The sequence below is a fragment of the Schistocerca americana genome, chromosome 2, assembly GCF_021461395.2.
Source record: "Schistocerca americana isolate TAMUIC-IGC-003095 chromosome 2, iqSchAmer2.1, whole genome shotgun sequence".
Lineage (NCBI taxonomy): Eukaryota > Metazoa > Arthropoda > Insecta > Orthoptera > Acrididae > Schistocerca > Schistocerca americana.
Window position 1 is genome coordinate 494967829 of NC_060120.1, and position 15062 is coordinate 494982890.

A 15062-nucleotide genomic window follows, 5' to 3' on the forward strand; every position below is an offset into this window, starting at 1 on the left:
TTACACCGTTGGATAACTTCACACTTATGAAATTGTATTTTGTCTGTACTGTGTGAACTGTTCATATTTTTTTCAGAACCATTGTGATACTATGAGAGCTTTGAATGATGTATTTGGTATGAGATCATGATTTTTAAAGTACGTTTGAGGTAGATGACACTATTGAAATGAGCAGAGAATATTTATTAGGGTTTCAAATTATTTCAGAAAGCTACGACATTTTGAGATTTGGCTGAGTTTTTATGTCATTATTACGATGACATTGTGTATTACGCTGTTGAGGTATGTTTATAATCAATAAGCTGACGCTATATGAGGAATTTGATTATGCTATGTATTTATTATGATGAAATATTGAAGAAGTGTCGACGAATATGTATATGTGTAATAAGGTAAGGAATAATGAGTAGTGATTAAGGACTCTGACTTGTGAAAAAGGATGTTGGAAACCAAGAATCGTACTTTAAGAGTTATGAAATGTGTGTAAGTGCGTGAATGTATCACAATGCCGGCGAAAATTTTTTGGACACTGTTATATTTATAAAATTTTGTTTCTACAGATTTGTAACGCAAATATTGCAACCTGTGAAATCTTATTTGTACGAAACCGTCACTGTAGTGGAAACTGATGTAAATATTTCGGTAAGGAAGGTAGGTCACATCGACGTAATGCACTGTAAGCATCCAGCTGCGCGACAGCCGCCTGGAATAAAGCCATTAGTATGTGCCTTTCAGAGGCACAGGTGGAGGAAAAATGAGGCTATTATCCTTGCTATTGACATTCCTTTGTAGAAAGCATCGCAAATACGACACGCTCATTACTTGGAAACATATTGTACTTTGTGCTACTTACTGAAATGCTTATGAACTGATGGGAAATATTCTTACATCGGCACACCTGATTATGACAAGTATCTTTCTACGAGAGTTGAGAGAATTTCTACTAACTTATGAAACGCCACATGACTATTGAATGATATTTTTATGCTTTGCTTTAGATAGTTGCTTATTTCACTTGATATCAGGTTTCCAGCTGTGTTACAGCATTGGTTTTATTAAATAAAATTAAATGCATTTGCTAATGTGAAAACTTTCTGTCAACAGATCTATTAAATAATAATTTTATGATCCACATTCTTCGAAAAAGGAGCACTCGGAAAGGAAAGAGCAATAAGAAGGGACTAATAACAGTAACTGCATACATAATTTTTTTTTCAAGTACTTGGTAATTTATTTTGTAGAATAAGTTTTTGGGATAGACCACTTTAATTACAAGACATTAAGATGAGAATATACATTTCTCTTATCTGTATTGTTGTCTTTACTGTAATATTTTATCTGCTTGAGCTTTGCCATGGTTAGGTATAAGTTATAGTATTTGCTGCTGCTGTTTGCCAGGCATAGCGCTACTGAATTTCACTTTGTATTACTCTGTTAAGCCAGTTTTACTACCGATTTATTTTTCTTGTTTGCTTCACATTGCATTATATTAGTTGTAATATTGCATTTGCTTTGCTAATTTAGATTTACTGCTGCTAGATTTGCCAATTTGAATTTTTTTTCATTGCTGTTTGTATTAATTGTTTTGTGCTGCTGCATTGCCTCGTCCCTTAGTTTAGCATCTGAGCTCAGTAGATCTACGTTAGCTTAAGATGGGGTAGCCTATACAAGAGAACGAGTTGTGATGAATTGGAAGAAATGCTTTGAGAAGATATAAGAAAATGGTTTGGCCAAAAAAGTATTTTGAAAGAGGATATGAACAAAAAAGTAGCGTTTAGGGACAACAGGTTTAGGCAGGATTTTCTTGGAAATGACTGATGAGGTAAGATAATGGAAATTAAATAATGAGGTAAGAAATAAGTGAACATATATATACAGAAAGCATGCTTGGATAGGAGTTTTTTGGTGGAAACAAATGTTGAAATAAGACGAAAGATCTATGGAATGAAGTTTTGGGTTGGACTGCAGTATCAAATGTTACACTGAAAACAAACCCTGTCCTTTCCTCCTGTGTTATTCTGCTACGTGTTTGTGTACTCTTGTGTATTTGTGTTTTTCCTGTCTTTATGTGTATAGCTGATAAGAGTTATGTTGTAGAATTTTTCTAATAATATGTTATTTACTTTGTAAAGATGTTTACACGTTATTTATTCTGTTCTGTTTTAATGCTCATGTGTGAAATTATTGTTTCGAAAACTATTCGCATTATTTTATACATTTACTTACATCATAATTCCTGTAATACTGATGTATCTGTTAATTTCTATTCTTTTGTAAAGCCTGTACTACTACAAATATTATTTGTTCTTTAATGATGTATTTTGTACCTTTGTTATTTTATTCTTATGTTATAAAATTGTAATTGACACCAGTTCATCAAATTATTAACTTGTAACATACATTTCACTGCACACGATTTTGTTGGTCATAGTATATGGACAATATGTGAGAAGTAGGGACTGATAGTGTTTGCACGTGTGTTAATAATTCAGCAAGGTACTGGTTAACAGCATTGCTGATTCTAAGGACATTTCAAAAAAAAATTTTTGGGAGTGCACAAGTGGTGGTTTATGGACTTCTTGTATTATCTGCAAGACTCTTCGATGGTGATTGTGCACCTGTACAGTCGCAACGGATGGCTGCTGGCTATCTCTACAAGGACTACAGTGGGTCTGCATCTTTGATGACTCACGAATACCATTATTTCTACAAGGACTGCAATGGGTCTGCATCTCTGGTGGCCCACCAGTACCGTAATCTCTACCAGGACTACAGTGGGTCTGCTCTGTGATGACCTAACTACCAACGTTCTTCAAAACTTCGACCGACTCTGCTGTGGGTTTGCTCTGTTGTGGCCCATTACCTGTTTTCATGTCAAGAGTCAGCACTGTCTTTCCGTTGGAAGGACAACACTACTTCTTCAAGACTGCATGGAAATCCACTACTTCCATCTGCATTTTCTTTTACTAATGAGACTTTGTGAAAAAACTATAATTACTACTGTGATGAATGATCAGGACTGTCTTTACGGACTGTAAGAAAGTTTTTGCTTTTGACCAACATTGTGTCAATAAGTGTGTGCATTTTATTTCTTTGTTATTGTAATCATGAAATTTTTTTTTTCAAATCTGTATTGGCCACTGCCCAAAACAATTTGTAATATTTTTTCTGGGGGCATGGGGGCTATGTAAGTAGGCTGTTTAGGTTTTTATATTGGTGACGCCACCGTCACATAGCGCTCTGTATGAAAATCACTGGCTGTGCTGTGTGCAGTCTGTGTCTGGGTGGCATTGTTGTAATATCCGCTATTGTAGTGTTGAGCTGTTGGCTGTTAACAGCGCATAGCGTTGCGCAGTTGGAGGTGAGCCGCCAGCAGTGGTGGATGTGGGTAAGTCAGATGACAGATTTTTTAGAGTGGATGATCTGCACGTGTGTCCATCAGGAATAGTACATTTGTAAAAATGGATGTCATGTACTGCTATATATAATATGACTTTTGAACACTATTAAGGTAAATACATTGTTTGTTCTCTATCAAAATCTTTCATTTGCTATCTATGTCTATCAGTAGTTAGTGCCTTCAGTAGTTTGAATCTTTTATGTAGCTGGCAGTAGTGGCGCTCGCTGTATTGCAGTAGTTCGAGTAACGAAGATTATTGTGAGGTAAGTGATTTGTGAAAGGTATAGGTTAATGTTAGTCAGGGCCATTCTTTTGTAGGGATTATTGAAAGTGAGATTGCGTTGCGCTAAGAAAAACATTGTGGGTCAGTTTAGTGTTGATCAGAATAGGTAAAGAACGAAATGTCTGAGTACGTTCAGTTTTGCTCAGCTGTTTGAGAATCAAATAATGTAAGAGATTTATCAGCACAGTAATTAAATAATTTTTATAGGGGGACGTTTCAAGTGTAAGATGTGCGAAAATCAAATTTTTTCACCGACAGTTTCCGTAAATTTGGGTGATAAATGTTTCACATCGCCAGGAGTGACGTCTCTCAGTATTTGGTGAGCAGTACAGCCGTAACAAAAGCCGCCTGGAATGCATAAAATACATCTGTACCACCAAAGGCGTTAAGGGCTGGTGGTTTGTGGGCTCGGAGCTGGTGCTCGATAGTGTCCCAGATGTTTCCCATCGTTTTCAGATTGCATAAATTTCGTGAGCAAGACGTCATCTTCGGTTTACCAATATCTACTCTGTAGGAATCAGCCTGGGTTTCGAAAAAGACGATCGTGTGAAACCCAGCTCGCGCTATTCGTCCACGCGACGCAGAGGGCCATAGACACGGGTTCCCAGGTAGATGCCATGTTTCTTGACTTCCGCAAGGCGTTCGATACAGTTCCCCGCAGTCGTTTAATGAACAAAGTAAGATTATCAGACCAATTGTGTGTTTGGATGGAACAGTTCCTAGATAACAGAACGCAGCATGTCATTATCAATGGAGAGAAGTCTTCCGAAGTAAGAGTGATGTCAGGTGTGCCGCAGGGGAGTGTCGTAGGACCGTTGCTATTCACAATATATATAAATGACCTTGTGGATGACATCGGAAGTTCACTGAGGCTCTTTGCGGATGACGCTGTGGTATATCGAGAGGTTGTGTAACAATGGAAAATTGTACTGAAATGCAGAAGGATCTGCAGTGAATTGACGCATGGTGCAGGGAATGGCAATTGAATCCCAATGTAGACAAGTGTAATGTGCTGCGAATACGTAGAGAGAAAGATCCCTTATCATTTAGCTACAATATAGCACGTCAGCAACTGGAAGCAGTGAATGCCATAAATTATCTGGGAGTAGGCATTAGAAGTGATTTAAAATTGAATGATCATATAAAGTTGATTATCGGCAAAGCAGATGCCAGACTGAGATTCATTGGAAGAATCCTAAGGAAATGCAATCCGAAAACAAAGGAAGTAGATTGCAGTACGCTTGTTCGCCCACTGCTTGAATACTCCTGAGCAGTGTGGGATCCGTACCAGATAAGGTTGATAGAAGAGATAGAGAGGATCCAACGGAGAGCAGCGCGCTTCGTTACAGTATCATTTACTAATCGCGAAAGCGTTACGGAGATGATAGATAACCTCCAGTGGAAGACTCTGCAGGAGAGATGCTTAGTACCTCGGTACGGGCTTTTGTTGAAGTTTCGAGAACATATCTTCACCGAGGAGTCAAGCAGTATATTGCTCCCTCCTACGTATATCTCGCGAAGAGACCATGAGGATAAAATCAGAGAGATTAGAGCCCACACAGAGGCATACCGACGATCCTCCTTTCCACGAACAATACGAGACTGGAATAGAAGGGAGAACCGATAGAGGTACTCAACGTGCCCTCCGCCACACACCGTCAGGTAGCTTGCGGAGTATGGATGTAGATGTAGATGTAGATGCCCTTCAAACCGCTGCAGCTGGCCCCAAGACACGGACAGCAATCCAGCATGAAGAGCCCTTCACCTTAGGGGAAGACGTCACGCATGAAGGGATGCAGGCCATTAGCAATTATGCACACGTAATCGACATGAGGATGCAGAAGGCAATGGAAACCACTGCATTAAATACACGTAACGTGTATCCACAGGACATGTGGCCTGTAATTGAAGAAGTGTCATGATGATCTCTCCATTGGAAAAAGATTCCGGAATAGTCCCCCATTCGGATCTCCTGGAGGGGACTGCCAAGGGGGAGGTTACCATGAGAAAAAGATTGAATAATCAACGAAAGGATAACGTTCTACGAGTCGGGGCGTGGAATGTCAGAAGCTCGAACGTGGTAGGGAAACTAGAAAATCTGAAAAGGGAAATGCAAAGGCTCAACCTAGATATAGTAGGGGTCCGTGAAGTGGAAGGAAGACAAGGATTTCTGGTCAGATGAGTATCGGGTAATATCAACAGCAGCAGAAAATGGTATAATCAGAATCGACAGCAGACCAACACCGACAACGATAGTTCAGGTATACATGCCGACGTCGCAAGCTGAAGATGAACAGATAGAGAAAGTGTATGAGGATATTGAAAGGGTAATGCAGTATGTAAAGGGGGACGAAAATCTAATAGTCATGGGCGACTGGAATGCACTTGTAGGGGAAGGAGTAGAAGAAAAGGTTACAGGAGAATATGGGCTTGGGACAAGGAATGAAAGAGGAGAAAGGCTAATTGAGTTCTGTAACAAGTTTCAGCTAGTAATAGCGAATACCCTGTTCAAGTGTCACAAGAGTAGAAGGTATACTTGGAAAAGTCGGGAGATACGGGAAGATTTCAATTAGATTACATCATGGTCAGACAGAGATTCCGAAATCAGATACTGGATTGCAAGCCGTACCCAGGAGCAGATATAGACTCAGATCACAATGTAGTAGTGATGAAGAGTAGGCTGAAGTTCAAGACATTAGTCAGGAAGAATCTATACGCAAAGAAGTGGGCTACGGAAGTACTAAGGAATGAGGAGATGCGTTTGAAGTTCTCTAACGCTATAGATACAGCAATAAGGAATAGCGCAGTAGGCAGTACAGTTGAAGAGGAATGGACATCTCTAAAAAGGGCCATAACAGAAGTTGGGAAGGAAAAGATAGGTACAAAGAAGGTAGCTGCGAAGAAACCATGGGTAACAGAAGAAATACTTCAGTTCATTGATGAAAGGAGGGTGTACAGACATGTTCCGGGAAATTCAAGAATACAGAAATACAAGTCGCTGAGGAATGAAATAAATAGCAAGTGCAGGGAAGCTAAGACGAAATGGCTGCAGGAGATATATGAAGACATCGAAAAAGATATGATTGTCGGAAGGACAGACTCAGCATACAGGAAAGTCAAAACAACCTTTGGTGACATTAAAAGCAACGGTGGTAACATTAAGAGTGCAACGGGAATTCCACTGTTAAATGCAGAGGAGAGAGCAGATAGGTGGAAAGAATACATTGAGAGTCTCTATGAGGGTGAAGATTTGCCTGATGTGATAGAAGAAGAAACAGGAGTCGATTTAGAAGAAATAGGGGATCCAGTATTAGAATCGGAATTTAAAAGAGCTTTGGAGGACTTACGGTCAAATAAGGCAGAAGGGATAGATAACATTCCATCAGAAGTTCTAAAATCATTGGGGGAAGTGGCAACAAAGCGACTATTCACGTTGGTGTGTAGAATATATGAGTCGGATGACATACCATCCGACTTTCGGAAAAGCATCATCCACACAGTTCCGAAGACGGCAAGAGCTCACAAGTGTGAGAATTATCGCACAATCAGCTTAACAGCTCATGCATCGAAGCTGCTTACAAGAATGATATACAGAAGAATGGAAAAGAAAATTGAGAATGCGGTAGGTGACGATCAGTTTGGCTTTAAGAAAAGTAAAGGGACGAGAGAGGCATTTCTGTTACGGCTAATAATGGAAGCAAGGCTAAAGAGAAATCGGACACTTTCATAGGAGTTGTCGACCTGGAAAAACCGTTCGACAATATAAAATGGTGCAAGCTGTTCGAGATTCTGAAAAAAAGCAGGAGTAAACTATAGGGAGAGACGGGTCATATACAATATGTACAACAAGCAAGAGGGAATAATAAGAGTGGACGATCAAGAACGAAGTGCTCGTATTAAGAAGGGTGTATAACAAGGCTGTAGCCTTTCGCCCCTACTCTTCAATCTGTACATCGAGGAAGCAATGATGGAAATAAAAGAAAGGTTCAGGAGTGGAATTAAAATACAAGGTGAAAGGATATCAATGATACGATTCGCTGATGACATTGCTATCCTGAGTGAAAGTGAAGAAGAATTAAATGATCTGCTGAACTGAATGAACGGTCTAATGAGTACACACTATGGTTTGAGAGTAAATCGGAGAAAGACGAAGGTAATGAGAAGTAGTAGAAATGAGAACAGCGAGAAACTTAACATCAGGATTGATGGTCACGAAGTCAATGAAGTTAAGGAATTCTTCTACCTAGGCAGTAAAATAACCAATGACGGACGGAGCAAGGAGGACATCAAAAGCAGACTCGCTATGGCAAAAAAGGCATTTCTGGCCAAGAGAAGCCTACTAATATAAAATACCGGCCTTAATTTGAGGAAGGAATTTCTGAGTATGTACGTCTGGAGTACAGCATTGTATGGTAGTGAAACATGGACTGTGGGAAAACCGGAACAGAAGAGAATCGAAGCATTTGAGATGTGGTGCTATAGACGAATGTTGAAAATTAGGTGGACTGATAAGGTAAGGATTGAGGAGCTAAGGAATGAGGAGGTTGTACGCAGAATCGGAGAGGAAAAGAATATGTAGAAAACACTGATAAGGAGAAGGGACAGGATGATAGGACATCTGTTAAGACATGAGGGAATGACTTTCATGGTACTAGAGGGAGCTGTAGAGGGCAAAAACTGTAGAGGAAGACAGAGATTGGAATACGTCAAGAAAATAATCGAGGACGTAGGTTGCAGGTGCTACTCTGAGATGAAGAGGTTAGCACAGGAAACGAATTCGTGGCGGGCTGCATCAAACCAGTCAGTAGGCTGACGACCAAAAAAAAAAATCGACAGAATTCATGGTGTCTTCGCGGCATAACAGTGCCCCCCATCGGCCTGCGTCCGTGGCGCGGTACATATTTCAAACAGCTGATCGTCTGGATGCTGGAGTATCCGGATACGATCATTGAGCTTGTGTAACAACCAATGTACTTCAATCGACCACGTGACGCGTTCCGGTTAATCCTCGGTCGAATCTTGATGACGTCATTCCGCGCAGTTGCAATTGGTGACGTCGTTGGGTTAACATAGAAGGACGGCTGAATGGTGTACGTCGATACACTTGTGTCTGCAACAGCAAAGTACTCTGACGTCAGATCTGCCAGTGATCGCCACCTATCCTCCTTTACAGGGTGGTAATCCTCCAGCGTCCGCGTTGTCTGATGGAATGTGGACGGCCAACATGATGTTGACTACTCGTGATCTCACTAACGTTCAGTCTATAGACGCCCACGACGGCGGCACTCGAACAGCAGTCCAGTTCTGCTATTTCCGAGATGCACAGGACCATAGCAAGCTGTCCTTTGTCCAAGTCGCTTACGTCAGTGGATTGTCCCACTCGTGCACGACCCGTCGCTTGAGCGATTACCCATTCGTCACTGCTCCGCTTACGCGCCGCTACTAGGCAGTAGTCACGATAACGGTGAGCAGCGCTTGTGGTATTGAGCTCACCAGTCTAGTTGTCTACTGCTATCCTACATGTGAACTGAGAGACATACAGTGGTCCGGGAAAACCGTATTCATGGCTGAATAAGTCCTCTACGGTAATGGAAGAAAGAAGGTGACTGCAACATCATAGTTAACGTCCTACTATATGGATTTATATCTGAAGTTGTATGACAATCCATCTCCGAAATTCACTTTTTGCAAAAACAGATCTCTCATTTCTCTTCCATATGAGCACAGAAATACAGAAGTGTAAAAATAACCATTAGTTGTTCACCATAACATGAATTTAAATCTGAATTTTTGAATCAACTCATCTCCGAAGTTCGCTTTTTATAAAAGAGGATCTTCCATTTATCTTCCATATGAATAGAAAAGGTAGAAGTATAAAAATAATCGTTAGTTGTTCTCCACAAAGAGTTGTGAAGAAAGGTCCGTATGGTCAGGGTAGTTTTGCTCTTTCCACACAACCCCTTCTAGTCTGTATTAGAAAATTACACGTCATGTTTCGTCGTGAACTAAATGGGTGGATTTCATTTGTTACTGAGGTATACGCTCTGCCCATAATTTCGCTATTAACTTTCAGTAAGCATATCTGGAGTTGCTACTTTTATGGTTTCGGTAGCTCAACGTCTTTAGGTAATAAGAAAAACTTAACTCCGTCCGAACTGGCGACGAAGGCTCAACAGTTCCGACCGGCCGCCGTGTCATCCTCAGCCCGCATGGGTCAATGCATGCGGATATAGAGGGGCATGTGGTCAGCCCACCACTCTCCCGGCCGTATGTCAGTTTATGAGACCGGAGCCGCTACTTGTCAATCAAGTAGCTCCTCAATATGCATCACAACAAGGGCTGAGAGCACCCCGCTTGCGAACAGCGCTCGACAGACCGGATGGTCAGCCATCCAAGTGCTAGACAAGCCAGACAGCGCTTAATTTGACGGGAACCGGTGTTGCCACTGCGTCAAGGCCTTTAGCCTTTACATAATAAAAAAAATCAAAAAAACTTTTAATCATAATTGTCTTAATATAATATTTAGTTATTACTTGACGTAAAGATAAAAATATTTTCACTGTGTGACCACATAATGCAGAATGTTGGACTCATAAGAACTGTACGAATGCGACCGCTGCCGCGAAGCACTCCACTCATGTGTAAAGTTATCTTTCTACTGTTCAATACGCTAATCATCTGACGAATTTCTTGTGTTATTCCTCGCTCGGTAACGATAGTTTTCGAACAAATAAGTAGCTTCAAGTGTAAACAGGTATTTAATGACCTAACAATAACGTACCACAGAGCTCTGAAGTTCATCTTACAAAAGTCTGTGTAACTATCGTAACAACATTTGAACATTATCATTTCCCAGGAGTACACAAAGATGGAACAGCCCTCGTTAATAACTACAGCTTTACAGCGGCAACACAATAAATATACTATTACACTATTTTATTCTGCGTACTCTGAATACCCATTTATCCTCCATAGCTCTAAATAATTAAGCTGAGACGCAGGAGAAGAAAGTGCCTATCTTTTGTGTAACGTACAACTTGCGACCTGTTCTTTTATTTATTTCGTCATGACATACAAAGAAAATATCCTGCAGTCCTTATAAAATGGACTTGTATGGCGCATCAAAGAAATGCAGATTATACCTTCAATGGTTCAAATGGCTCTGAGCATTATGGGACTTAACAGCTATGGTCATCAGCCCCTAGAACTTAGAACTACCTAAACCTAACTAACCTAAGGACAGCACAGAACACTCAGCCATCACGAGGCAGAGAAAATCCCTGACCCCGCCGGGAATCGAACCCAGGAACCCGGGCGTGGGAAGCGAGAACGCTACCGCACGACCACGAGATGCGGGCGATTATACCTTCCACACTCGCTTATGACAGATGTTAATTATACCTATACTCTTCAATCCTTACTGCCAGTTTATTAACTACGATAGTGATCATAAAATTGATTATATTTATTGCAGAAGCACTCACGAGTAAACGATGTAGCGTTTAGATTCAATAGCCGAACGTCGAATTCATGAAAAGAAATGCAAGAAACTAATGTAAAACTACTCAATAAAACACCTGAATCGAAACCTTATCGAATAGTCTCCATAGTGTTTTCAGTAATTAGCTGAATACCTCGAAGCCACTGTCATTAAGAAGACATTATGTAGATTCATTCATCTCTTTCAGGCAATAGAAGAGCTTTCTATATCAGTCAGGGTCTTAGTATTGATAGCACAGGAATAACTCATGTCAAAGACAACGACAATGGCTTCAGCAAAGATGACGCTGAAGCTTGGTAAGTTCCCCGTTACTCCGTTTTCACCTACTTCAAGCTCAAGTTTCCGATTTAATTTTAGTCGCTTTGTGGAAAATTAATATCCGACCACTTTTGTTGCTGTAAAACGTTCAAAGACGGTTTTAAAAAACTTATAAAGATACGGGGAAGTACAGCTTCATCACCAACAGCTCGCTCCAATTTCCTACCAGGCATTTAATAATTTGAATTGGCAGACGGTACCCCGCTGACACAGATTAATTTCCGACCAAAGCGACCGAAAATAGCCCCGCGGCAATTTCCTGTCGGTGCACAGCCGGCATTAGGTACTTCCACAGCGACGGCGTGTCTGTCCAACGGCTGTAGTTTTCTCTCCCACGCTTCAGGAGCTCCGTACTGATGATATGGCAGTCGCAGAGCTTGTCAGTATGAATGTACGGAAAATGCGCTCACGTTACAGAAGACGCGGCTCGCCACTGTACTGTGGAGAAATCCGCAGTTCCGCAACTAAGCAGCTTGTTTCACAAAGCTTCCAAATGTACAGAGTAATTACAGAGTTGGCTATTGAGTACATGCAGAGCAAGAGTTTCGCAATTCACTGAGAGCTCCAACGGTATTATTTCCTTAAAGTAACGATTTCGGTGACATGAAAGTCACTAAAACTGAAATTTTATGAACTTAGATTCCTAATCATTGATGGGATGATAGCCATCATACGCTGAGTTTGCAGCAAGAAAACGAAAACAAAATTATCAATAGTGACGCTGATGATAGCAGCGAATTGTAAAATTAATATGAAATAGTCGGAAAAATTTCTTATAGAAATCCAACGTTTCATCCTCAACAACAGAGGACGACTTCAACGCCGATTTTAGCCATTTTTTTTCCCTTGACTGTCTGGCTCACTACCGACTTTAATAGAATTCTGTTGTCATGTGCTCCTCTGCAGAGGCGTGACGTCACATGTTTCAGAAGTCCTTGCGCAGTTGTTCGTCGTCAGTTGTTGTCAACTGTTGCTATCACCCTATTGTGGAAGAAGGGTACACTTGTCCTTCGGCACCGGAATCCATATATGATTCAGCTCTCACCATCCTCCTTCCGATAAAAATTACTGGGTGTTTAGTAAACTTTTTGTCTCTCTGTTTAGTCTACCATGGTATTCGCTTGTGGCCGACAGTACCAGAGTCTTGTCAGATCAAATCCGTTGGTCTCCTGGATGACAAACGTGTTCCACAACAGCTGAACTATCTGCCACGACACTCATGGGTCCTTCAAAGAATCTGCAAGCCCTTTGAAGATGTGCTCATATGATGGGGACGAAACGTTAGCATTCAATTAAAATTCATCAGACCACGGCATCATAGCCCAGAATATCTTAATCAGTGTGACATCTTCCGCCCTGCTGTAAATATTTGTATTATCTAAGTACTGGGCACCTGAAACTAATAAATGGTTCAAATGGCTCTGAGCACTATGGGACTTAACATCTATGGTCATCAGTCCCCTAGAACTTAGAACTACTTAAACCTAACTGACCTAAGGACAGCACACAACACCCAGCCATCACGAGGTAGAGAAAATCCCTGACCCCGCCGGGAATCGAACCCGGGAACCCGGGCGTGGGAAGCGAAAACGCTACCGCACGACCACGAGATGCGGGAAACAAATACATAATGTGTCATATAAAATACTTAAATTACTAAAATGAGTATGAGGCAGTATGGCAGAAACGTTCACTGTTAATAGCATTTAGTGTATTTTATGAGATAAGGCGGCTTACACTGAGGAATAATTTAGTGAGAACGGCACCGGTAGATGAAGCTTACTTATTTATTTTCGTGTTAGTGTATATTAGACAAACATCTCTTCCAGACCTCAACCATTATGACAGTAGCTGAGAATTTCCTTATCTCGATCTTGGGCATTAATAAGTATTAAAAATCATAACGGGCTTTCAGTATTGACGATAATATTTGATCTGGAAAACGAGAGAATAAATTGTTTCCTGTAAGCATTTAATTTGGTCAATATGAACAACAGTGTGGTAAGGGTAAGAAGAAAATGCCTCAGTCTGCCTAAGAGTGATCTACTGTGTGTAGAATGCAAATTTCCATGACCGTGATTTGCGCTGTATGTGAATTTTGTTGTATGGGCATTATACCCGGGCCCTAGGTAGTAAGAGATGAAACGATAGGCACATCAATATGCCTGAGACAAATGCCTAATACCCATTAAACTATATTCAACAAGTAATCCACTGTGTTCTGAGGAAAATTTTTCTTCATTGTACCCTTATATTTTTCATTAAGCAGGTTGTTCAAATGTGTGTGAAATCTTATGGGACTTAACTGCTAAGGTCATCAATCCCTAAGCATACACACTACTTAACCTAAATTATCATAAGGACAAACACACACACCCATGCCCGAGGGAGTACTCGAACCTCCGTCGAGACCAGCCGCACAGTCCATGACTGCAGCCATTAAGCAGATTACATACTTGAAGTACGGTTCAGGGTGATTTATAAAAGACACACCTACGGCTGTACTAACCTCTTCGGTGGGCTTTAACTACTATTTCGTGTATTATAAAACTTTCATCACAAATGGGAGTCAGATCGTGGCCAATTTGCCGAAAATGGTGGATGTTCTAAGAAATCATCCTACTAATCCCTCTGTTTTCCCACTGTCAAACGACCTACGTCGACAGCTGCATGGACCTATTTTTTGAGGGATGAGGGGGGGGGGGGGGATGGAGGAGGGCAGTGGGGTAGAGGGCTGCTGCGAGTCATCAGGACTCATCTCCTGTGCCAACCTCTCAGAGCGTCACTTTCACCTTACGCCCTCCGTCTTCCTTCGCAGATTTTACAGCCTACAGCTCTCATTAGTACCATGAAAGTTACTTGCACATTTCGTAATAGACGTTTCACAACCTGTTCTCTCTTCTTTTCTGTTTTCCATATGTTCCTTTCGTCATCGGTTCTGCGCACAACTTCCTCATTCATTATAATACGAGTACGCCTGTCATTATTTGTCTGTGGCACAATATCTCAAACGCTTCGATTCACATTTCTTTCCGTTTTGTACAGTGCATGATTCAACTCTATACAATACTGGGATGCAAACATACATCCTCAGAAATTTCTTGTTCAAATTATAGCTAACGTTTGATACTAGTACACTTCATTTTGCCAGGAACTCTGTCTCCGACTATGCTGGTCTGCATTTTATGCCCCCCCTTAGCCCGTCCGGTTAGCCGAGCGTTCTAACGCACGGCTTTCTGGAGTGGGAAGGAGCACCTGGTCTCTGGCACGAGTCCGCCCGGCGGACTTGTGTCGAGGTCCGATGAGCTGGCCAGTCTGTGGATGGTTTTTAAGCGTTTTCCATCTGCTTCGGCGAATGCGGTCTGGTTCCCCTTATTCCGCCTCAGCTACACTATGCCGGCGATTGCTGCGCAAGCAAGTTCTCCACGTACGCGTACGCCACCACGCAAACATAGGGGTTACACTCGTCTGGTGTGAGACGTTCCCGGGGGAATAACCCTGGGTTCGGTGTGGGGTGGCGGAGGGGTGAAGTGGACTGTGGTAGTCGTCGTGGGGTTGTG